Below are 25,192 nucleotides of genomic sequence, written 5' to 3' on the forward strand. Positions count from 1 at the left end.
GAGCTGCGCTGTGTGGGGGCTTGTGGTAATTCAGGTCGGATAACCTTCCGACCTTAATTACCACAAGCCCGCACATAGCGCAGCTCCCCTGCGTGCTGTGTGCAGTGAATCATATATGGCTCATAGGGGATTCTCAGGGATTTATATATTTTCAAGTGCACTTAGTGAATGGCAGTTGCTCTGTCCAACTGCCAAAAAATTGTGTAGCGAGCAGGGAGGCTGGCCAGCATCATTGTTTAAATCCTATTTAGGGAATATCTTTATAAAGGATAAAAGCCATGCTGAGAATCCCCTATGAAGAGATGGACTAGTCCAAAACCTGTTGCTTCTGTCAGATTTCTACTTCCTACTGTAAGTGACAGCAACATAGGAGAAAAGTAATTTATGGCTCATTTTACTCTGGAAAAATGTACTTCTTATTTGTCTATGTTTGCACATATTTTAAATTTTACAATTTTTCGCTGTAGTGCCCCTTTAAATAGCTGTGCTTTGTTTACACATTATTTACCTGACCGCAATAGTGGATCTTCACTTGCAATAATAAATTATGTTCTGTGGAACCTTCATTTTATCTTAAAGGCTATCATTACTTAAACATTTTTTTGTTGGTTTTGGACAGATTAAAAAGAACCTGAACTGCAAATAAAAAGTCAAAATAACCTTACACAGGTCATACTTACCTCCTGTGTAGTCTACTCCTCAATCTCTTTCTCCTCTCCTGTGTCCCATTTGTCCACTGTGATCAATGGATTTCTCCATCCTCCATTTGAAAAATGGCTATTAACCCCTAACAGCTTCCTGGTCAGCACACCATTAAACTGCAATATCACCCACTTGAGCCATAGGAAAAAATGAACATTATCTTGCACATTTAGTTGTAACTAACATCTGCTGATATATAACTGACAGCAACTGGTATATTTCAGTTCTGACAAAATATAGTCAGAACTGGAAAGGATCAAAGTAAGAAGAAAATGGTGAGCTTCTGAGAGGAACTGACGGTAAGGTTAGTATGTAATGTTAATTTGCAGCAACGTCATGTGTTTATTCTAAATAATTTTCCTCGCTTCAGGTTCCCTTTAAAGGTAAGGTCCAAGCAAAATAAAAAAATGAGTTTCACTTACCTGGGGCTTCTTCCAGCCCCATGCAGCCATCCTGTGCCCTCGTAGTTACTCACTGCTGCTCCAGTCCCACGCTGGCAGCTTGCCAACCTCGGAGGTCGGCGGGCCGCATTGCGTACATTTTTACGCATTCCCGCTAGTGCAGGAACACATATCTATAAAAACACATATATATAAAAAGTACATTTTTACGCATTGAACCAGTAACACGTAAAAATGTATGTGTTAATGTTCCTGCACTAGCGGGAATGCGTAAAAATGTACGCAATGCGGCCCGCCGTCCTCCGAGGTCGGCAAGCTGCTAGCGGGGGACTGGAGCAGCAGTGAGTGACTACGAGGGCACAGGATCGCTGCATGGGGCTGGTAGAAGCCCCAGGTAAGTGAAACTCATTTTTTTTATTTTGCTTGGACCTTCCCTTTAAGGAATTAAACTCCTGTCAGGTTGTTCCTGCGATGTGTGTCCTTGATGATAAGTTTTTCCTTCACTTCCTGTGATTCTAGTGTGTACTATGGAGTTCCCAGACGTGTGTGTGTGGGGGGGGGGGGGGGGGGAGGGGGGGCTAAGACAGTAACACAGACTAGAGAGGTACTCTTACTCTAGCCTAATACAAATAAAAGTTTCTATTTCTTGTTCTGCCTATCCCTGGTGTAGAGATTTGCTCACATTCTACTAGGACAGTAAATGTGAGAAATTCGTATGGGGAAAGAAATAAAAAGCCAAAAGCGGTTTTTGACCATTTTTTTCCATGGTATATAAAACCAAGGCAATATGTTTGTCTGGAATAGGACTGTAATGATTGAAAATGGGGAAAGAAAATAATTTCCCACAGATTTGTCAGTGCATGATTTTATCTTCAGTCCTTTTGACAATTCAATTAAGGAGTCATCACCGGCTAAGAAACAGCCTTTGAAATTATGCAACATAACTCAGTATACAGCATGGCATTCAGACGATTAGTTGTTGTCAGCACAACGCTTAGTTTAGCATCTCTTGGCTAATTCTACAATAATGCACTCTGTTAGGACACTAATTCTAAATGCTTTGGCCAAGACCTATTTATCACGGATGTTAATGGCAAGTGTAGTAGTCTTCCATCTGTTCTGCAGTCATGTGTCTGAGTATGTGCATTGAGACACAACTAGCTACTCCCTGCTGAGTGTAAAGATTTGGCAGCTTTGCTGCATAACTGTAAGCATTCCATCTCTCAAATGTGACTACATTTCACCATTTTACATGCCAGTCACACAAATGTTAACCTGTTAGTAGGCCAAAATTACCATCAGTCAATGCATACTAATTATAAATTACAAAAAAAAGCAAAAAAACCAAAACAAAACTAAAAACTCACATTAGCCACCTTTACACAGAATAAAGGGTTTTTAAAAGAAGAATCATGGAAAGCTAGTTAAATGACTTATAAATCCTGTTGCTTTTTTTGCCAAGTTAGCAGGTTACCTATCAATCATGTGAAACCTGAGGGAAAAAAAGCATTTTTACCTGCTAAAATTCTTTTTTCTCTCCTGCCCAGGAGTGCCAGTGCTGTGGGAGTCCGATACATAAAGGGTGTAACTCTGTGGAGCCATCCAGGAAAGATACAGGATCTGAGGCTGAATAACCTCCACAAGTCTCCTTAACAGTGTCAATGACGATCAAAATGTGATGATGACTTTAATCACTATCAAACATTCTTATAAACCAAAGTGGCAACAACTAAAGGGCAGCTAAAGTGCCTGTTAAACATAGAAAATCAAAAATTCCTTCTAATTATGTAAAAAAGTTTTATCACATGCTAAAAATATTGGGCAAGCACACTTACACACATCCATAGTAAGTAAAGTAAGCTTCAAATGGCCTGTGTGCTGCAGGTGCCATGGCCAGCTGCACTGCCTGATCCTTCTCCGCAACCTCTCTGCTTGTAATCATCGTCTCACTGGGTACAGCCAAGGTGAGGGTAGAGGTGGGTGGATCAGGTCTGTTGACCCATGCAAGTCGATAAAGTTCCAACCAGATTTGTGCAGTTTAACAATCAAAACTGGGATCTGGCAAAGCAGTAATTTTTTTTTGAGCAGGAGAAACAACAGCAGATCAATAGCTGCTTAGATTTATATGGTACTGAACAGTAGAAAACTAGTGGGTGGAATATTTAAAGAAAATAATTTAAGAACATACAAGCTCCAAGCAGATAGTCTTAGGTGGGATCCTAGGACCCTGGTATGGCAAAGCAATGGTGTTTATTATCGTTACACATTGCATACAGTAATTCATTGCGGGCTCTTATTTCAATGCACGCCTTTATGAATTATTAAAATTACATATTTCTATAGTGCGTGGAAAGAATTAGTCTTAAAGATGAAACCAGATTTGTACCCTGCAGCCCAAAAGTAGTCCTCAAAAGTATTGGCTAAGCTCCTCCGCCTACACGAAAACCACAAGGTCTCATCTATGGTATCAATCAGCTATGAAAGCATAGTATTTGTGAATACATCAATGTGTTTCTAGAGAGCCTACATTATTTTGTATAAATCTATATAATAATCAGTAGTGCCACTGGCAGCAGGAAAGAATTCTGAGATTTGTATCTAACTTAGGATACTACAATAATCTATTACTATATTTATTTACATATACGTCATTTTACCTGGCAGTTTGACATCCTGAAAATAGAGTAGCATGCAGCAGAGCTGTTAATGGTATATAGCTGTTATTTGGTATAGATTGTGAACGTCTTTTGGGAAGAGGGTTACTTGGTGCATTGCAATCTTCAAAACATTCCACAGAATTTCAGTAAGGTTTAAGTCTAGTCTCTCTCTAGGCCATGCAAGGACATTCACCTTTTTCTCCTTAAACCACTGTGTGATCAGTATTGCTGGCTGTTTTGGGTCATTGTCCGGTTGGAAGGTGAACATTCTTCCCAATTACAACTTACTGGCAGAGGGAAGCAGGTATTTCTCAAGAATTTATTGGGATTTTACATAATCTATGTTCTCCTCTTTGGACAAGTGCACATGTTGAACCTATGCTGCACAATGTGTAGGGCACATCCAGCCATTAAAGTAATTCATTCATATATGGAATGGGAGAGAATAGCTGTGCATCCTTTTGGGATCCATTTAACCTCATCAGAGATAACTCAAATGTGCTGTTTTCAAGGGTAATTTTAAAGGTTAAATTAGTGTATTTTTCACACTTGCCTACTATACAATTATCTATTACCAACATGACATTAATAGTCTATGTCATTCTGTGTATTGTCAGCGAAGCATTAATATTACATGTAACACTATGTACTGTCAGCACAACATTAATATTAGATTAAACATAGAGATCTGTCAGTGTTATTAATATTACATGTAACATTGTGTATTGCAAGTGGAACATTAATATTATATTTAAAGCTGTGTAATGTCAGCGCAAAATTATCACAAAAGTTGTTTTGGCCAGGTATGTTACACAAGAAAAAGAAAATCAACTCATAAAATGAAAGCAGTTGTACTGATACACATCTGTCAAACATAAAGGATCTAAGAATATTAGCAAAGAAAGTATACCCATATAGGATCAGCTGTCTTGATTGTTTCCCACTTGGTCTGTTTCCAAGCTTCAGTACTCTTTTATTTGTATTTTTTTTATTTTTTTTTACACCAATCAGCCAAAACATTACAACTGCCTGCTAAGTGTTGCCAACAAAACATCTCTGACCCATTATTATTATTATTATTATTGATTTATAAAGCGCCAACATTCCATGGCACTGTACGAAGTAAGAAAAACAAAGATGGGTTACATAATAATACAGACAATGGTATAGACTAAATATGGACACTGGTCCAAAACACAGAATTGGTTGTTACAGTGACGAAACAGTCCCCTACCATCTGCCTGCAGCCACTACGTGGTATGGTAGTGACATAAGGAAAGCGGGTAGTGATATATTTAGTATTTATATGGCGCTAACATCATCCACAGAGTTTTACAGAGTATACAGTCTTGACAATAGAGGTTCCCATACTTTAATTTATTGGTGCCATTGATATCCAGCAGATTCTGCATAATGGTTGAATCTGACAGAGATCATTACCGCAACGTGGCCTGCCGATCGCCCGAAATCATGCTACGCTGTCGCTTTAACAGCTAGTGTAGTGTAGCTGAGTAGTGTAGATTGAGACAGTTTGGGGGTAAAAGGTTCATAAGATGCTCCTGCACCATAGATTTTGGTCCTGTAAACTTAGGTGCATCTTATAGTCCGAAAAATACGGTAAATACCAGGGTTGTGCATATTTAATAAATGTTGTATATGATTTATGGAAGTAGATTTGATTGTGTTCTAAACAAAACATGATTTTTTATGTAGAAAAAATGATCCTTTTAGAAACTGATCATTACTGTATAATAAATTGCAGCTGTGGAAATTCACAATGGGATATTGAAAAGGATTGATTCATTGGCCTCAATTTACTAAGCTTTATCAAACACTTTATCAAACGTTTGATAATTTACCTCATCATCCTCATGGGTAAAATCTAATTTTTAATTCACTAAGGTGTTATATATTTATCGAATATTTTATCGATAAAACGTTTAATAAATCTATAACACCTTTGTGAATTCAAAATTACATTTTACCAATAAGGTAAATTATCAAACGTTTGATAAAGTTTTTGATAAAGCTTAGTGAATTGAGCCATTGTGGTAATTTTTGATTAAAATGCATTTTTTTATTGAACAAGGCATCTGGAAAGTGTTGATCTCGTTAAATCATTTTAAAAATGATCACTTTCAATTTTTTTTGCATCGATTTTAAAATCGATAGCAGATTGAATAAAAATCTATAGGCCTGGCTACTATTAGTTCAAAAGGATAGGCTAATAGCATCATACATATTTCCCAACTATGATGTGACAGAACAGACCCACATGTATCTGTTTTCTGTTCATAGATGGGCGGTGGGATTTAGCAGACTAATTTTAACGCACAGAATCGCTCTGCAATTGTATGACTACGTGACGTTCAGAGTGCATCTGGTACAATATGGACTACAGTTTGCCCGAATATCCACTTTTCTGTTGCTCGACATGTATAGTTTTATTTAGGTTTACACCTTGACATGCTTTATCCCACCACTAAATTTTATTTGAACTCCTGCACCTGTGTAATTGTTTTCTTTCCTGTCACATTTAATCTACAATAACTGTGACGTTGGCATTAATACCTAAAATAATTATGTGGCCAGTGCATTTCCTGACAGCCCTTATGTACTGGCCATGTCAGAAGAACATCTAAATCCACCATGCGGAAATCCTAAATCAGGGTTGCGCCAGAGTCAGGTGCTTATCCCCTTTACCGCTGCAGCCCTGTACAATGCACCGTGAAAGTTTGGAAATCCTTTGAGACCATGTTGAAAAAGACAGAAGAGCACTGGTAAGAAGAGGTCTGAGAAAGGTATGGCGAAGGGAAAAATGTATGCATGAAGTTGCATTTCACTCAAAGGCAGCATTGAACATCTCCCTCTATTGCCAAACTATAGTAACATTGGTTAACCTCCATAGCGTTCAATTTTGGTTGGATTTCTGTGCAAAAAGTGCTTCAATTAATTTTCATGAAATTTTTGCCTGTCACTCAGGGGTGTCAAATTTAATTACATAAGGGGCCAAAATCTGAAATACCCTCTTAGTCGGGGGCCACATTGTTTATTAAAATTACGGTATATTGCAGATATAAATATATTGCGTTTGGTGAAACCCCTCCTTTTTTAATCTGCAGCTTTAACCATGTAAACTATGTATATCTCAACATGATAGGCAATTTAAAGTTTTTTTTCCTGGCTGTTCTGCACTAAAGCTAAACTCCAGGCAGAGATCTTACTAAAATAGCTAATACATAGAACAGGCACTGAGGTTTTGGCATCAAAAATCTGCCTTCAATAATCTGGATGTGTGACCTGTAGTAGCCAAATGAAGGGGATACCATTAGTTGGAAGACAGACCTGCTGTTGTTGCCTGGTAGGTTAAGAAAGAGCAAGGGCTGTGTCATATGGCTGGCTGCTGCTGTCATATGTAACTCCAGAGACTGTCATGTTTACCTAACATGTATGTAGAGCATTTGCAGAAATTCTACCTTCAGTCGCCACTGCACCAAAGGTTCAATAGCAATGCTGTCACTGGCTTAGGTGTACTCAGTGTCTGAAAATTGAATCTATTCTGTCTACAAGTTGGAGCTGCTAGACACATCTTGTTGCATCGTGTCACAGTATCTAGGGGCATGTTTTGTTTTTTTCTCCTACGTCTTCTCATAGGTGATATTCTCAAATGTTATCGATTAAAATGCCTTTTAAGCCACCAGAAAGCAACCATTTATAATAATTTTGAAAGTACTTTTTCACTTACTTGGTGCTGAGAGTGCTGTAAAGTTATAGCTTTTATTTCTGTCTCTGTTTCCACACAGTGCTTTTCTTTCCATTCTCCCACATGCGATTTCGGATGCAAAATCACAGCCTATTGAAATCAATGGGCCACTTCTGAATCGCATGCGGGGAAAAATAGAGCCTGCTGCATTTTTCCCGGACGACGCATCTAAATTGCCATTGCTGTGCACTGGAACAGCAGGGGGATTCCGATGCAAATTTGCATCACCACTGGTGGCGCCTATGTTTCAGGTATACCTTACTGTGCAGACTGCAAGGTGGCATGCATACGCTGCTCTTTGAGATGGCTGCAGCCTGTAGCAGTATAGCAGAAGTAGAGTCTGTAGTGCAGAAAGTGGACAGTGTCTGTCTGAGTGTCCTGGGTAGTGCTGGCAGCCACCTACCACCATGCCCTCCTGGGGCCTCTGCACCAGGTAAGTAAGGTTGCAGCTAGTGATAATGTAGCCTTGCACTATATTTTCATTTTTATTGTACTGTTTTTATTCTGCTACCATAGTAGTTATTCATGTTATAGTAGCAGAATTAACTCTTCTTCAGTACACTTTGTGTAAAATTAGCAGAAATGCCTCTTGTGACAAATTCTCCTCCCTCAGCAGGGCTGCGGATGACAACATGGATTTCCCTCTTCACTTGGTCTCTTCCAACTTACAAGGCTTCTAATTGCCACTATTTCTCTCCATACAGAGGCTGACAGCTACTGCAGTGGGATAGTGGCTTGACATTTGGAAGCGACTAGGTGAAGAGGGCATTCCTGCTTATGTAAATAAGGAACATCAGGACCAGATATTAAAAATATTGAGGATTTTACTCCATGTCTGTTAGGTCAGCAGAATGACTGAATCTTCACTATAGTAGCAGTTTAAATAAGCTCATTGTCCATTAGGTGATCAAGCAGCTTACACTCTGATAAAAACAAGCATTTCTGCAGAATGCCTACCCTGGACTACATTGGGAGTTTTAATAGCACTGACATTTTTGCTGCGTTTTACGGAGATGTGACCAACTGTCCTTAGAGCAGCTCACGGTCTACTGTATACCTAACCATAGATATACACACTTTGTGTGTGTCTGTTTTATTATATATATATATATATATATATATATATATATATTACGGTTATCCCTTTTTTTTCAATAAAAATTCTATTGGACATGTTGGAAAAATCATTATATTTGATCTAATCAAAATTGATTAGATGATCAAAATTATCTAGTCGAAAACAATTGTACCATGTATGGGCACCATAAGGGTGATAGTTCTGGGCATGACATCGTACAGACGTGTTCCTTGGCTGCAGCCGAACTGCGTGTACTGTTGCTATGTCGAGGTAAGGGATGGAGTGGCTTCTGAAAGGCGGTGTTAGGAGGGGAACAATTTCCTTGGCTTTTACTGTTTCTTAAAGATCTGGCATGTATGCTAAATTCTTGGTCAGGGTGGCTCCAAACAGCTGCCTTAGTAGAGTTCTATCTAGTTTGTGTACAAGGCTTTACAGTGTGGACAGTTTTTGTATAGGGTTCATACTTCGTAACAAGAAGCAAAACTAACAAATTGCAAACTGACATGCTGCCTTCAGCTCAGAGCAGGAAGAAGGATTATCCACAAGGCAACCTAGGCAGGTGTGTGGGACCTAGTGGTTGTCAGGGGGCCTAACTGCAACTTTATTTGACCTCGCTTAACCCACGTTTCTCTGACCCCTTACCAAAAGCATCATAATGGGGAGCCAGAGCTACTACTTTCCCTAGGGCCCCATTTAATCTTCATCCATCTCTGCTTCAGCTTGTGTGTGTCCTATATTGCCCTACTCTCAATTTGTAAACTAACTTTGACAGTGTCCTTTTCTCCTCCTGTGTTATACTTTAGCTTACACTTATGTACTCTAAATACTGTTAGCTACTCCACGTAAATGTGTTATTTTTACCCTACAACTTTATCATTATGCTGCACAGCTTAATATGTTGGCACCTAATGAATAAAAGGTGATGGTGATGATGCTGACTGTAGTAATTTCTGTTAACCCAGACCTTTGAGAATTGTGGGGCTGGATTGGGTCCTAAGACTGGAATATAAAAGTATGATTCTCTCCACCACGTAAAGGGAATCTTAAGTCAAATAATAAAAAATAAAATTACCTGGGGCTTCTTCCAGCTCCCTGGACTGCTATTGTGCCCACAGCATCCTCCTGATCCCCTCTGGCCAGTGGCAGCGGCCCCTGCAAAGCCGGGCTGTCGCACACGCATGGCCCGAGTCACGCATGTGATCCTTTTTTATATGAAGTTTCATCCAGTAATTCAATCTTCATAAGTATCACAATGACATAATTCAGAATAAAAATTCCTCGAAAGACAGAGAGAACGTATATCTGGCTTGGCTTTATGATTAAATCATGAGCATTAGCTTATATTAGATAGGCAACTACAAAGTTAATTTTGGGCAAGATAAGCCCTTCATCAGGCTCCCGATAAAGCAGCACGGTGGATCTAGCCTCCGGCCCGGGGATGGTGTTGAATGCATCTGGTTGGTCAGATGCCCATTCCTTTTTTTTCTACATAATATTTTTTGGGCATCGCTCCAGATTGGACTAATGGGAATCTCTGATACAAGGGCCTGATGAAGGGCTTATCTTGCTCGAATTAAACTTGCGTTGTTTAGTACAAGGTGAACAGAGGCACCAAAAGAATAAAAATAGATAAAACTTTTAAAACATGGGGAGGCAGTGGTGGACTTACCTCCTCCAAGCAGACACAAACATGTATTAACGTTTAAAACAGAACATTTATTGATACACGCCAAGGTTTTTTGCAACGCGTTTCACAGGCATGACCCTGCTTCATCAGGCAATGGGGTAGGAGTATATGGCAAATGCAGTTCTGTGTGGGCCAAGCACCTCTCTGAGTACAGAGGCACTTGGCCCAAACTGAGACCTGCATAACGTTATGGTTTCTAGAAGAATTACAAGTCCCCATAGTACTTATTGAGTGCCAGAATTGGGTGTTGTGGACTACCCTTTGTGGGACAAATGTTTTTTACCCTTTCATTAGAAAGGATGCTTTCCCAATTACTGTATATACATACAAGATTGGCTGTGTGAATAGTCAGAGCACTCCGAGTAACTGACATGTCAAGGCCAAAGTGTGGCCATACATGATCACCAGGTATTCTTTTCCTTATATTCAGAATATGCACGTTTTCCCAGTCTGCAATCTTTTACAAACACATCTTACTTTTATATTCCAAGGTGTAGTTTCTCACAAAGCTTTATGCAAGGCACTTGTTACTTTTTGGGCACAAATTGACTCTGATCATCTGAAAGCTATAATTTATGTAATTAATCCAGAAGCTGCCAAATACTGCTATTAAATCCTATTTCTGCAGCAGTTAAAAGATTCCACTAAAATCCCATTTCAGCGTGGTAGTGCATTAATTTTAGTTACGGTAAGTCTTTATTAGGTAAATTTAATTTAAAAAAAATTAACATGTGCTTTAGGAAAAAAACTGAATGCGTAACTGTTGATATACTATAGGTCTGAAATGTACATTTTTTGGCACACTTTCCCAGAATTTTCAGAATCTGTTTTGAAGACTATTTGTGATAATGTCACAGTTCATTTCACAAATATATCACAAGGTGCTTCACATTCTTTATGGTATGTGGCTAGTCTAGTTGGGTGCTAAGCTCATATGGAAGGATGATTGCACCTCCATCTGTAACATTAAGGCACCTTTCACATTTTGTGTGGTGCAGTTGGCGCGTGGTATAAGAGCCTACCCCAGCACATCACACCATTACATGCAGTTTGGTCCCTGTGGTAGACTGCGTCGCTAGGGAAATCGCAGTGACCCCGCCGCCGAATATCTAAACCAGTGAAGTCATACGCCAGAATCATCTTGCTCCTTAGTCATGTTCACACTGCTGGACAGGAAGAGCGTCACGTGATTTTTCCCATATGAGCATGCGCACTGCACCGCTACTACGAGTAACTTTAAAAATGTTTGCGGTGCCATTGACTTCCATTGCATTGTGTAATGCATACACTGTGCGGCAATGAGCTGCAGCCTCTAAATCGGCCAGACCACTTCAGTTGCACCACGGATATAAAGGAACTAGCACTCCATATATGATTTATAACAACACATCATTCAATTAATCAATAACTTTCTATTGAAGCTAAAGTTTTTAAGACCACTGTGGAATCTTTTGTCAAGGCATCGCAGTATAAAAATCAGGAGGCAGTGCATTTGCAACATTGCTGTGTAAAATTCAATGGTGTGAATAAACCTTTGACTATTCAGCCTTGATTTATGCCTATTGCCACTGTAAGTGCACCGCCTGCTGATTTTTGTATTGTGAAGCCTTTATAAAGGCACCAAAAGTTATTTTTAAATATTGGCTTCAAAAAACTATTAAGCCTCTTTCCACTTGCTACGATTCGCCGCACTCGTGAATTTATATATGAAATTAATAGGCTGCATCCAATTTGTGTGCTGTAAAAATAAATAAATAAATGGATGCATTTTTTAGCAGATTGTATCTGAATCCCTATTGATGTGCACTGGCACGGCTGGGGTATTCAGATACAATTTTGCATCAGCACGGGTGCTGCATCCATGGATGCGGCACTCAAGTGGAAACAGAGCCTTATGGATTAATTGATACGTGCTAAAGCCATATTCACAGTAGCATTTGTGTTGCGTTCCATATGACAGCAGGAATCGGGAGCCTCTAGGCATAGGTAGTACAGGCCATTGCCTGGAGTGCCATTGGTCCTGGGGGCGCCATGTTACTGATTAAGCCACGCCCCCTGGATGACGCCACACCTCCTGACTAAGCCACGCCCCCACTGGTGTTCTATTACTTGCTTCTAATGCATCTGCTTAGTGTAATTTGCAGGCAGCTGCCACCGTGTCCCTCTATGCCTTGTACATCCTCCCCCCCCCACCTTTGTGCTTTCTTCTGTCCCTTTTGTGCCTCCTTCTGTCTCCTTCAGTCCCTTGTGCCATTTCTGACCCCCTGTTTGTCCTTCTGTCTCCCTTTATGCCTCCTGTCTCCCTTTGTGCCTCCTTCAGTCCCCCTGTGCCACCTCTGCCTCCTTCTGTCCCCCTGTGCCTCCTTATGTCCCCTTGTGCCTTTCTTTGTCCCCCTGTGCTACCTCTGCCCCCCTATTCCTCCTTCAGTCCCACTCTGCCTCCTTCTGTCCTCGTGCCCCCTTCTGTCTCCCTTTGTACCTCATTCTGTCTCCTTGTGCCTCTTTAGTCCCCATGTGCCACCTCTGACCCCTGCGCCTTTCTTATTCCCCCTCTGCCTCCTTCTGTCTCCCCGTGCTTTCTTACATCCCCCTCTGCCTTCTTCTGTTACCCTTTGGTGGCTCCTTCTGTCTCTCTTTGTGCATCCTTCTGTTCCCCTTTGTGCCTCTTACTGTCTCCCTGTGCCTCCTTCTGGCCCCTATGTGCTTTTTATTGTCCCCCATTGTGCCTCCTGCCCCCTTTGTGCCTCCTCCTGTCCCCTGTGTGCCTCCTTCAGTCCCCCTGTGCTTCCTTTTGTCCCCTTTTGTGCCTCAATCTGTCCCCCATTGTGCCTCCTTCTGCCCCCCTATGTGCCTCCTTCAGTCCCCCTGTGCCTCCCACTGTCTTTTTTTGTGCTTCCTTCTGGCCCTCATGCCTTCTTCTGTCCCCCTGTACCACCCGCTGCCCCTCTGTGGACCTCCTTCTGTCCTCCTTTGTGTCTTATTATGTCCCCCATTGTGCCTCCTTTTGTTGCCCATTGTGCCTCCTTGTGTCCCCCCTGTGTGCCCCCTTCTGTTCCCTTGTGCCCCCTTCTGTCCTCCTTTGTGACTTCTTCTGACCCTCATGCCTCCTTCTTTCCCCCTGTCTGCCTTATTCAGTCCCCCTGTGTCTCCTTCTGTTTCAATTTGTGCCTCATGAAAGTGGAGCCCTGCCTACGTGTATTTTCTGGTGAAACGCTGCCGCATTGTGTATTTTATGGTGAAACGCTGCTGCATTGTGTATTTTCTGGTGAAACACTGCCCGCATTGTGTATTTTCTGGTGAAACACTGCCAACATTGTGTATTTTCTGGTGAAACGCTGCCGCATTACGGTTATTTTCTGGTTAAACGCTGCTGCAATACGATTATTTTCTGATGAAAGGATTCTGCAATACGTGTATTTTCTGGTGAAACGCTGCCGCATTATGATTATTTTTGGGTGAAACACTGCCACATTATGATTATTTTCATGGGGGGGATGCCAGGGGGGTGGGGGCGCCACAGGTTTTCTCACCTGGAGTGACAAAATGGCTAGAGGCACCCCTGGCAGGAATGCAACACAACAGATTGGACAGCATACAGTCAATGAAAAGTATGCTTCACCCATACTGTTAACACATGCATTTGCGGTAACGCACTGCATGCATGGAGTAACATGCCGCAACCCATTGTACCGCAATGCTCCCACCACACTGAATGTTGCATAGGTGGTGCACTGCAGTGCAGTAAGCTGTGTTACAAATCTGATGTTACACTGCACCACAATGCATCACTGTGAACATAGCCTCAGCAGTGTACTCAGTATGCCAAAAAACTAGATGAAAAAGTGCTATCAAAATTATTTTAAGTATTTTCTCACTTACTGGTAGTTTAAAAGGCATTTTATTGACAATTTTGAAAATATCACCAAGAAAACTCAGAAGAAAAAGTTAATTGCATATGGACTGTAGTGTTACTTTCCAGTTTTTTTTTTCTACTTTTTTAAAAGCCTTTTTATTTTGGAGACTGAATGAAATAGTGACAGGTTAAATTAGGATGAGTTGCTCAGAAACTGGTTGCTACACAGGCAACCCACTTTTGCGAGGACATTTCAATACTTTTGCCCCTTTTGTGCAGTCAGTACTACACAACTGGCTCCTTATGTTTCTAATATTTTTTTATAACCTCTGTTTTTATAGACAACACTTCCATCTACCTTTTAAGAGAGTTGAAAAAACTATGTAAAAAGAAAATAACTTCATGAAAGAAAAAGTATGTGCTCAACAATCTCTCTCCTTAAAGTAACAAAACTATATCAAGTCCTAAAAATGTATGTTTCAGGTCTACCTTAGCTATTCAACCTTCATAACTACATTTTCTCATACAGGAAACTTTTGTGTCCCTGTCCTCCCTTTTTTTTTTTTTTTTTTTGTCTGGTGCCTGTCTGTCTGCTCCTTTGTATTGTCAATATTCAAGTGTGGATAGGTCTCACTTTTGTTCGTGATATGCTGTCAGTCATTTCAGACATGAGATTCAGTCAGGTCAATATTAGCATAGAAAGCTGGGATTAGAGAATTTTATACAAGTGTAGCACATTTTCCAATATTAGTCTGACTGCTTGAACAAAATGATTCATGTACAAAGAAAGCAGGGATATGTAGAAAAAGATTCCTTTTTTTTTGTATCGACTTTAACTGTCATAACAATATAACATTATACACAGAGAGAAGTAGAGATTGAGATTGATGAATGTTTAAAATGTACATTTCAGAAATTGACAATAATTGTCAAATACAGTTTAGAGAAAATCTTGCTAGACATTCACAAGGGTATTAACAAAATAAGTGATATGATAATGTAGTTGTATCTGTATTGTTAAAACCATTTTCTACTTAAAGATGTATAAAAGGCAGACAGTCACATTCACAGTTGATATACAGGATACTATATAAAATAGTGTGCTTTCTTCAACATTTTTACATTTCCATTCAAATGTGGATGTCACTGTGTTACAACCCCCCCCCAAAGGGATTGCTGCACTTTTGGAACAGTGCAGAAATTGGTGCTGGTGCTGCATGTAAGCTATGTTCTCTGTAAGTCTGGACTCTCCTGTTTATTGCTGTGCTGTTGTGTGTCTAAAGACAAAGCCCAGACGAAGTCTGTTGTATATTTGTACAGTGATCTATAGTTTGCTGAAGACACCACATCACTTCTTGAGTGCACCTTCTGATAGTCATGGGTTGTTGGGTGTACTGCATTAGTATGGACTTACTTTTAGCGTAGTGGGAAATTTGGGCACTCATGGACGCTGGAAATTTGTGCGCGCCGTCAAAGCCTACTATGCTATTTGCAACTATAGCAGCGTCCAGTGGAAATTGTGGGCATCAGAAGCAGCTGAAGAGTCAGAAGCATCACAGATATCGGCAAAGTGGCAGAAATAGCGATGATTAATGGCGCAGAAACAAGCAAAGATAACAGCAGCAGGGGTAAGTGATCGGCTGCTTGGGACTGAGATATTATGTAGCCAGACAGCCACAAATAGTTTTAGCCGTAGGTGGGGGCAGGGGGTTAGTGTTGGGTGTAGGTAGGATTAGGTTAGTGTTAGGAGTAGGTGGTGGAGGTTAGTGTTAGACACAGATAGGGAAGGGTTAGTGTAAGAATAAGGTTACAGTGGGGGATAGTTGAATATCAGTATAATTACCGATATTCTACTAGCGACTTCACCAGGGGCCCAAATGTCCAGACACCCTTTTCTAATGTATGCTACGTTTTGGCCCCTTTCACATTAAGGCTGGTTTCACAGTGGGATGTTAAAGTCCCACGTTACAGCAGCCAGTAACGCAGCCTAACTCACAGCACTGTAAAATCAATGTGCTGTTTATAGTGCACCCGTTGCCTTACGTAGTAACGCATCACGTTTAAACAAAGTGCTGCATGCTGTACGTTATACTCGGCTAAGCCACGTTAGACTGTTTGCATATGCTCAGTAATGTTGGAGGAGGAGGTCTCCCCTCCTCCTCCTCGGCCAGCCACATGGCTAATTAATATTCACTGCACTGTGGAGACTTGTGGTGGGACTGTAGTGTTGTCCGGATCATGAACGAATCGTTAATTTGATCCGGATCTTTTTTGTGAGTCGAATCATCCGGATCATCACAATAAAAAATATGGTTCACAGGATGTCTGTCTGGAAGAAACAGGAACATACAGAATGTACAGTGCAGGGAAAGTCCTGTCCTGCTAGTCATTTCACCCAGTCTGCTTCCCTAGTAAAATGATTCAAATGATTCGGTTCAAAGATCCGGATATTTTCAATGATCCGATTCAAATGATCCGAATCCTTAAAAAGATCCGGACTTCCTATCACTAACCTGGAGGGGCTGCTTTGAGAGCTGCATAACGCAGCTCAATCTGACGTCCAACTTAAACACCACCATGCGTTGCGTTAGGGGCACGTTATGTGACCATAACGTCCTCTAAAACGCAACGTCTTCGTAGGAAAGTAGCCTAAACGGTACTTGCATTTGTAAGCTTGAGTGTTTGCTATGTAGTACTGGAATTGCATAGCCCAGTGTTTGGCAAACTTCTCCTCGTGACTCCCCAACTGTGCATGTTTTGTAGGCAACCTCACCTATGCACAGGTGGGTTAATTATTGTCTCAGCTACTTGGATTCCACCTAGCGGAGATACTAATGACCCCACCTGTGCATAGGTGAGGCTGCCTGCAAAACATGCTCCGTTGAAGAATCCCGAGGAGAGGTTTGAGAAACATTACCTTACCATAAGAACCCTATTGCAGCATTCCCATAAGGCTTTACATTGTGTTTTTGTTTTTAGATGCACTGCATGCTATATTTCTGTCTGCCTCTGTGCTTTCCCCATTCATTGTACCTGAAAAGGGTGGGATTGTACGTATAAAAGCACACACATACGGTTTCATATTATATGTTGTGCCCTGAGGCCTCATTCACACCTAAAATTGCGAACACAAGTGTTTTGTGTTTTTTTTTTTGTGCGCTGTTTTGCCCTTCCGGCGCTCCACTGCGCGCTGCATTTCTGGTAAAAATGCTTTTCTAAGCACTTTTCCAGAGCGATTTTGAAAATCCTTTAGTGTGAATGAGAGCTGACAGTGTTAAGGCAGTGGTGGTGAGTTTTGTAAACATTGATGTAAACATGAGCAGAAGTATCCTACTTTTTAAAACATATGGATTTAGATTACAGCCTGCTTCACACATGCATGTTGCTTCCTATTCCCTCCCCCCACCCCACCCCTCCACAGGTGAATGAGGTTTTTGCAAAACAAAGTGCTTTTTAAATCTATACTGAATGCATTTTTGCTCAAAAACATGTGCCGCAATGTGCGTTATTGCAAAAAAATGCATAAGGACTCTCTGAAAAATGTGAGGGCAGATGTGTTTGTGTTTGATAATATAAAAGGAGCCTAATTATGGTATCTAGCCTATGAGGTATTTCATAGTGGTCTGTAAGAATTACTCCCTGCATGAGGACTACTGCTCTGCCAGGGATGAGTCCTGTGATGAGAAGAGATCACAACTGCTATCTTGCTTATTTACCTCTGCGGAACTAAACCTGGTGGAATAGGCCGGAACTGACTCTCTTTGCGGGGTACCTTCTCTCTTCTGACTCATCCTCCTCATGCAGATTGGTGACGTTAGGAAAGCAGTTGGCAGCAACAAGCTTGATGCTGATGGTTCTAAGTTGTGAGGTTTTTGTGCCTTGTGTTTTGATGCCCTCCTCCAAAATTCCCTCCAACTAAAAAGCAACGCGTAGTGTAATTTGCTTTCTTTAACCTCCTTAGCGGTATACCTGACACTGTGTCGGGCATACCGCTCTGTGGCCCCAGGAGTCCTCCATAAATAAATAATTGTGCCTAATGGCTGTAAATCCTCTAGCTAGCACTAGGCTAGCTAGTAAGAGTGTCCGACACCCCTGGATCCCCTGGATCCCCCCGTTTATACGTTACCCCCCTTGGATCCAGCGATCGCACAGCCTCCCGGCACAGCTCCGGTCTTTCGATGGGGAGGATCGGGTTTGCACATGACGTCATGACATCGGCAACGTCATCTGCGATCCTCCACATAGTGAAGACTGGAGCTGTGCGGGGAGGCTGCGCGATCGCTGGATCCAGGCTGGGTAATGTATAAACGGGGGAGCGGCAGCGATCGGGGGGTGCCGGAGACTTCTTCTAGCTAGCCTAGTGCTAGCTAGAGGATTTACAGCCATTAAGCACAATTATTTTAAAATCGGGCAAAAAGTAACAAAACCTCCTGAGCGGTGTAACGCTCAGGAGGTTAAACAAGGTATTTGTGATAATTCAGCTTTAAAGAGAATCTGTAACTGAAAAAAACTCTCTGGGTGATACTTACCTCGGGAGGGGGAAGCCTCTGGGTCCCAACAAGGCTTCCCTCGTCCTCCTCCATCCCTCCTTTCAAGCGCCGGGACCCCCTGAAGTGCGGCGAGAAATAGGCAAACCCGATCGTATATGCTCTACTGCGCAGGCGCGAGTCCTTTGCACCTGCGCAGTAGAGTGGATACGATTGGGCTCGGCTATTTCTGCCTAGCCCGAATGAAGAGCCACTAGTGCGCCTGCGCAGGATTGCGGTAGGTAAATATATCACCGCTTGTCTGGGGAGGTTTCGGGGAAGCCAGCGCTGGATTCCTCCAAGCTTCAGAGGTCAGGGAAGCCTCATTGGGACCCTAAGGCTTCCCCCTTCCGATGTAAGTATCCCCCAGAAGAATTTTTTTTGTTGCAGGTTCTCTTTAAGTGAGCAACTGTGGATTCCCACAATGCATCACTTGCTTTTTAGTCCCCTATACTTTCCTGGTGGTTCTGAGTTACCCCGAGCTACTCGGGTATTCAGTTGTACTGGTCCAAGCCCTAACTTATACAGCCATATCAATCCCTGCCATGCACTGATGAGGACCCTCAGTCCGAAACAGGCTGTCTGCAAGTTGGGTTGCTGTGGCACTGTAACATTTTTGGGCTATAGGCTTGCTATACACTAGTAGTTCTGGATGTAAGCCTGGCTTCAGGGCCATAAAGAGATCATTTGCATATTAAGTAGTGATGCATTGTGGGAAGCCACAGTTGCTCACTTAAAGCCGAATTATTGCAAATACCCTCTGTTTTAAAGGATACCCGAGGTGACACGTGACATGATGAGATAGACATATGTCCAGTGGGTTGCAAAAGTATTCGGCCCCCTTGAAGTTTTCCACATTTTGTCATATTACTGCCATAAACATGAATCAATATTATTGGAATTCCACATGAAAGACCAACACAAAGTGGTGTACACGTGAGAAGTGGAACGAAAATCATACATGATTCCAAACATTTTTTACAAATAAATAACTGCAAAGTGGTGTGTGCATAATTATTCGGCCCCCTTTGATCTGAGTGCCTATAGACATTGCCTGATGAGTGCTAATGACTAATTAGAGTGCACCTGTGTGTAATCTAATGTCAGTACAAATACAGCTGCTCTGTGAGGGCCTCAGAGGTTGTCTAAGAGAATATTGGGAGCAACAACACCGTGAAGTCCAAAGAACACACAAGACAGATCAGGAATCAAGTTATTGAGAAATTTAAAGCAGGCTTAGGCTACAAAAAGATATCCAAAGCCTTGAACATCCCACGGAGCACTGTTCAAGCGATCATTCAGAAATGGAAGGAGTATGGCACAACTGTAAACCTACCAAGACAAGGCCATCCACCTAAACTCACAGGCCGAACAAGGAGAGCGCTGATCAGAAGTGCAGTCAAGAGGCCCATGGTGACTCTGGACGAGCTGCAGAGATCTACAGCTCAGGTGGGAGACTCTGTCCATAGGACAACTATTAGTCATGCACTGTACAAAGTTGGCCTTTATGAAAGAATGGCAAGAAGAAAGGCATTGTTAACAGAAAGCATAAGAAGTCCTGTTTGCAGTTTGCCACAAGCCATGTGGGGGACACAGCAACCATGTAGAAGAAGGTGCTCTGGTCAGATGAGACCAAAATGGAACTTTTTGGCCAAAATGCAAAACGCTATGTGTGGCGGAAAAGTAACACTGCACATCACTCTGAACACACCATCCCCACTGTCAAATATGGTGGTGGCAGCATCATGCTCGGGGGGTGCTTCTCTTCAGCAGGGACAGGGAAGCTGGTCAGAGTTGATGGGAAGATGGATGGAGCCAAATACAGGGCAAACTTAGAAGAAAACCTCTTGGAGACTGCAAAAGACTTGAGACTGGGGCGGAGGTTCACCTTCCAGCAGGACAATGACCCTAAACATCAAGCCAGGGCAACAATGGAATGGTTTAAAACAAAACATATCTATGTGTTAGAGTGGCCCAGTCAAAGTCCAGATCTAAATCCAATCAAGAATCTGTGGCAAGATCTGAAAACTGCTGTTCACAAACGCTGTCCTTCTAATCTGACTGAGCTGGAGCTGTTTTGCAAAGAAGAATGGGCAAGGATTTCAGTCTCTAGATGTGCAAAGCTGGTAGAGACATACCCTAAAAGACTGGCAGCTGTAATTGCAGCAAAAGGTAGTTATACAAAGTATTGACTCAGGGGGCCGAATAATTACACACACCCCACTTTGCAGTTATTTATTTGTAAAAAGTGTTTGGAATGATGTATGATTTTCGATCCACTTCTTACATGTACACCACTTTGTATTGGTCTTTCACGTGGAATTCCAATAAAATTGATGCATGTTTGTGGTAGTAATGTGACAAAATGTGGAAAACTTCAAGGGGGCCGAATACTTTTGCAACCCACTGTATATACAGTGCCTAGGACACAAATAACTATTCTGTGTTCCTTTTTTTTCTTTCTCTGCCTGAAAGAGTTAAACATCAGGTATGTAAATGGCAGTTCATGTCTGAGTCAGGACTAGGTCAGACTACTGTGTGACCCTCACTGATAAGAAATTACAACTATACAACACTTTCCTAACAGAAAATGGCTTCTGAGAGCAGGGAAGAGATAAAAAGGGTAATTAGTTCTTATATTTTTAGCTCTGGTATACTTCAATGAATGTGTAATTGAGCAAAAACCAAACAGTAAAACTTAAAAAGTTGATTTAAATATAAAATAAAACTGTGGAATAGCTTAAAAAGTAAATTTTATGAGGAGGAGGATAGATATTATTATTTCATCAGTTTATTTTCACCCCGGGTGTCCTTTAAGAAGGCAAATTACTCTGAGTGTTGCTTTTTTAGTAGGAGGGCTTTTTGGTCTCTTTTAGTCCTCTTTTAGTCCTCTATACCCTAGGTTCTCAACATGCGGTACGCGTACCCCAGGGAGTACTTCTGATGGTTCCAGGGGGTACTCAGACTTGCTATACTTAACCAAGAATAACAAATGTAGAGTTTTAGAAAATGATAAATCCCATTTAAACAACACCAAATTAGTATTTTAGATAAAATAAAAGCAATAGTAAATGCTTGGAAATTGTTTAGAACCAATTATCATGTAATATGATATATACATACATTTGTCAAGGGGTACTTGCGATAATGTTTACTATGCTAGGGTGTACTTGGCGAGTACAGGGTTTTAAAAGGGGTACATACTAATAAAATGTTGAGAAACACTGCTCTATACTTTTCTAGTGGTTCTGAGCTGCTTGTGTATTCTGCTATTCTGTAATGTGATATTATTAGAAATTGCACTTAACGTACTTTTCAGCCTGCAGCCAGCTATGATTTCCCAGACATGGTAGATGATTCAAAACCTGTTTACTTGCAGCCATGGTAGTGCACATTGGTGAAACATCCCTTTGCAGAGCTTATGCAGATTTGTAGAAAGCCCAGTTGCCAGTAGAAAGTGTAGGTGCTCGATAAGACCACTTGGCTCAAAATAATTTTGTCACAAAAGTATAGGTTTCTAAGAGAGTTGATTCTTTTTGATATTATAATGTTCATGTAACAATTTTACATGGTTTAAACGTTTTGTATTTTAATCATGTTGGTTATTTCATTGATGCCTGTAGAGTACATCTGATATGTGCAACGAGTTTATATCAGCTTTTCTCAATATATCATAGCAGCTTTAAAGTTCCATCCCAAATTTTCCTTGTTAAAGGACTCCCGAGGCAAAGAACGCTATCTATTTTTACGTACCTGGGTCTTCTTCCAGCCCTTAAAAGTATTTTGGGTCCCTTGCCGCAGCTCCAGTCTTGCTCAGTGTCCCACTGGCCACCTGTAAAGTTCGCCGACCGATTGGTGGGTCTGCGCATGCATACTTTATGCCAAATTTGGCACCTCTCCAACCATCTGGCAAGTTGAAAGGTGTTATCGGGGTGCCACATGCCAAGTGTCTTAAATCCTGTCCACTTTACCTTGCTATGCAATCTTATGGGTCAGTTAGGAGATATACAGGATATATGTCACTGGTGGAAGGAGCCTGCCACTCTTTTTGGGTCAGCTCTGGCTTGGAGTTCAGATTACTAGAAGTGATTCACTGCATTACTAATGAGAATAGGGGGAAATATCTGTGATGCATTCCACATCTCTCATATTGAACGCATTATAACTTATTTACAGTGTCAAAGCTTGGCAAAGGGTTAAACCTTTTCAGCTATCACAAACAGCAGCTAGGGCAGAGTTAATTAGCAGTTATTAAAGAGGGCTTCCTGGGCTTTCCAGCACACATACTGACTGGCCATCCATCAGTTTTGGCAGAACCTAATAAAAGGGCCTTGTCCTAAGAATATTGTCTCCAGGACCCTGTACATCAAAACCTTCACACTTCTCCCTGTTATAAAACTCTTGCCAGGAGATCCTCTCTGATCCTTATCTGTGATTCTCCACACAGCTGTACTGCTGGCATGCCAATGAACATTTTTCATATTTCAGGCTTTTTTGGACACTGGGAATATGCTAACTGAACCATTTTTTACAGAAGTTATGAAGCCCAGTCTGACACACATTCTGGGAAGTGTCTAGATGGATTGGGCATCCAGATACTGAGGAATACAGGTTCTCAGTTATACTTTACATTTTATTACTCATGTTTCACATGTGTGGATTCATAATGCTTTACTGAATGCAAATATGCAGTTCATTTGTTAATCTGACTTATGTGCATGGAGAAATCGCTTTACAGATATTGTGCCAGATTTCTCCCTGTCTGAAAGGGGGCCGGAGTTTCCCTTCTTGCCTGGGAGGGCATCATCTCTAGGGCTGAGCTCTTGGATTCCGAATTTCGAGTTTGCCATCGGAATTTGGCAGTTCCGAGTACGCACTCGAAACTCGAAAATTTGGCAATTCCGAGTTCCAAATTTGCGTTTACATTGAAGTCAATAGTGCTAAATTCCGTGGTTAATTGTGAAGCCCCCTTACATGCTATCATCACCAAATTTGGCATGTATATTAAGCAGATGAGTAGGAACATGGTAAAAAAAAAATTGTGAAAAGACCATATAGTTTTTGAAATAAACGATTTTAAAGTTTCATAAGAAAAATGGTTTTTAAACTGTGTAAAATGACACTGCTGCAGTACAGGTTACTGCATTCCGAGTTCTGTATACATATTGTATACATTTCATGAAAACAGACAGCGTGGGGTCTCCCCTCCCAAGGCTCCTTAACCCCTTGTCTCCCATGCAGGCTGGGATAGCCAGAATGCGGAGTCCCGGCCACGTGGGGCTTCGCACCCTGAGCCATACCAGCCCGCATGGTCCATAGTATGGGGGGCTCTGGAGGAGAGGGGCAGCCAAGCCTCCCCCTCTCCCCCAGAGCCCTTGTCCAATCCATGGACAAGGGGCTCTTCCCCACCTCCGGTGCCCCAGGAGGAGGTGGGGGCCGCCGACGTCCTGGGGGGGAGAGGGGGAGGTTGGCCGCCCCTCTCCTCCAGAGCCCCCCCATAGCATGGACCATGCGGGCTGGTATAGCTTAGGGTGCGAAGCCCCATGTGGCCGGGACTTCGCATTCTGTCTATCCCAGCCTGCATGGGGACAAGGGGTTAAGGAGGCTTGGGAGGGGGGACCCCTCGCTGTCTGTTTTCATGAAATGTATACAATATGTATACAGAACTCGGAATGCAGTAACCTGTACTGCAGCAGTGTCATTTTACACAGTTTAAAAAACATTTTTCCTATGAAAATTTGAAATCGATTTGCTCAAAAACTATAAGGTCTTTTCACAAATTTTTTTTGACCATGTTTCTACTCATCTGCTTAATATACATGCCAAATTTGGTGATGATAGCATGTACAGGGGCTTTACAATTAACCGCAGAAGTTGGCACTATTAACTTCAATAAAAAATGCACTCGGAACACGAACATTTGGAACACGAAATTCGGTTTTCGCATGCGGTACACGGAATTTCGACGAAATTGGAATTCAGCTGTTCCGATCAGCCCTTCATCTCCGATATCAGCCCCTCCCATCAGGATGAGCCCTTTAATGCTAGTTACAGTTGAAAAATCAATCAGAAATCAGATCGGGCATGTTGGAAATAATCTGACAGATAATCTGTCAGAAAATTGCATAGTGTGTACCTTTCATAAGAGATCTGGTACCACCGATCTCGGTTGTCTTTTGTCTGCCATCTGTTGTCGAATTCCATCAACCAACAGGACAGCAGGATACTGGCCAAAATAGTTTGAATTATTCAGCACAAAGACTTTACCACTTGTTGGCCAAACAGTGTTTTGAACTTTTCAGACATTCTTCATCATTTTCTCTTCTCTGTATTTCTATCCAACTAATCAACTGGTCATTACAAATACACAAAAACCGCGCTGATAGTAAGATGGGTGACAACAGTGGTGCGCTGCCCTAAATATATAAGTAAATCACAATCCAAGCTCGGAGGCTGCGCACAAATGTTCACAGTAATCAAGTCTCTATTAGGTGCAATCCTGTAAGGAAAAACAGTCAAAACGCT

General features: G+C 41.7%; 1 protein-coding gene across 1 annotated transcript in view; it reads left to right on the forward strand.

The window, feature by feature from the left end:
• Nucleotides 1-25,192, forward strand: part of EFNA2 (ephrin A2) — a 413,760-nt gene that overhangs the window by 68,587 nt on the left and 319,981 nt on the right. The window lies entirely within an intron of this gene.

This window comes from Hyperolius riggenbachi, chromosome 1, assembly GCF_040937935.1.
Source record: "Hyperolius riggenbachi isolate aHypRig1 chromosome 1, aHypRig1.pri, whole genome shotgun sequence".
Lineage (NCBI taxonomy): Eukaryota > Metazoa > Chordata > Amphibia > Anura > Hyperoliidae > Hyperolius > Hyperolius riggenbachi.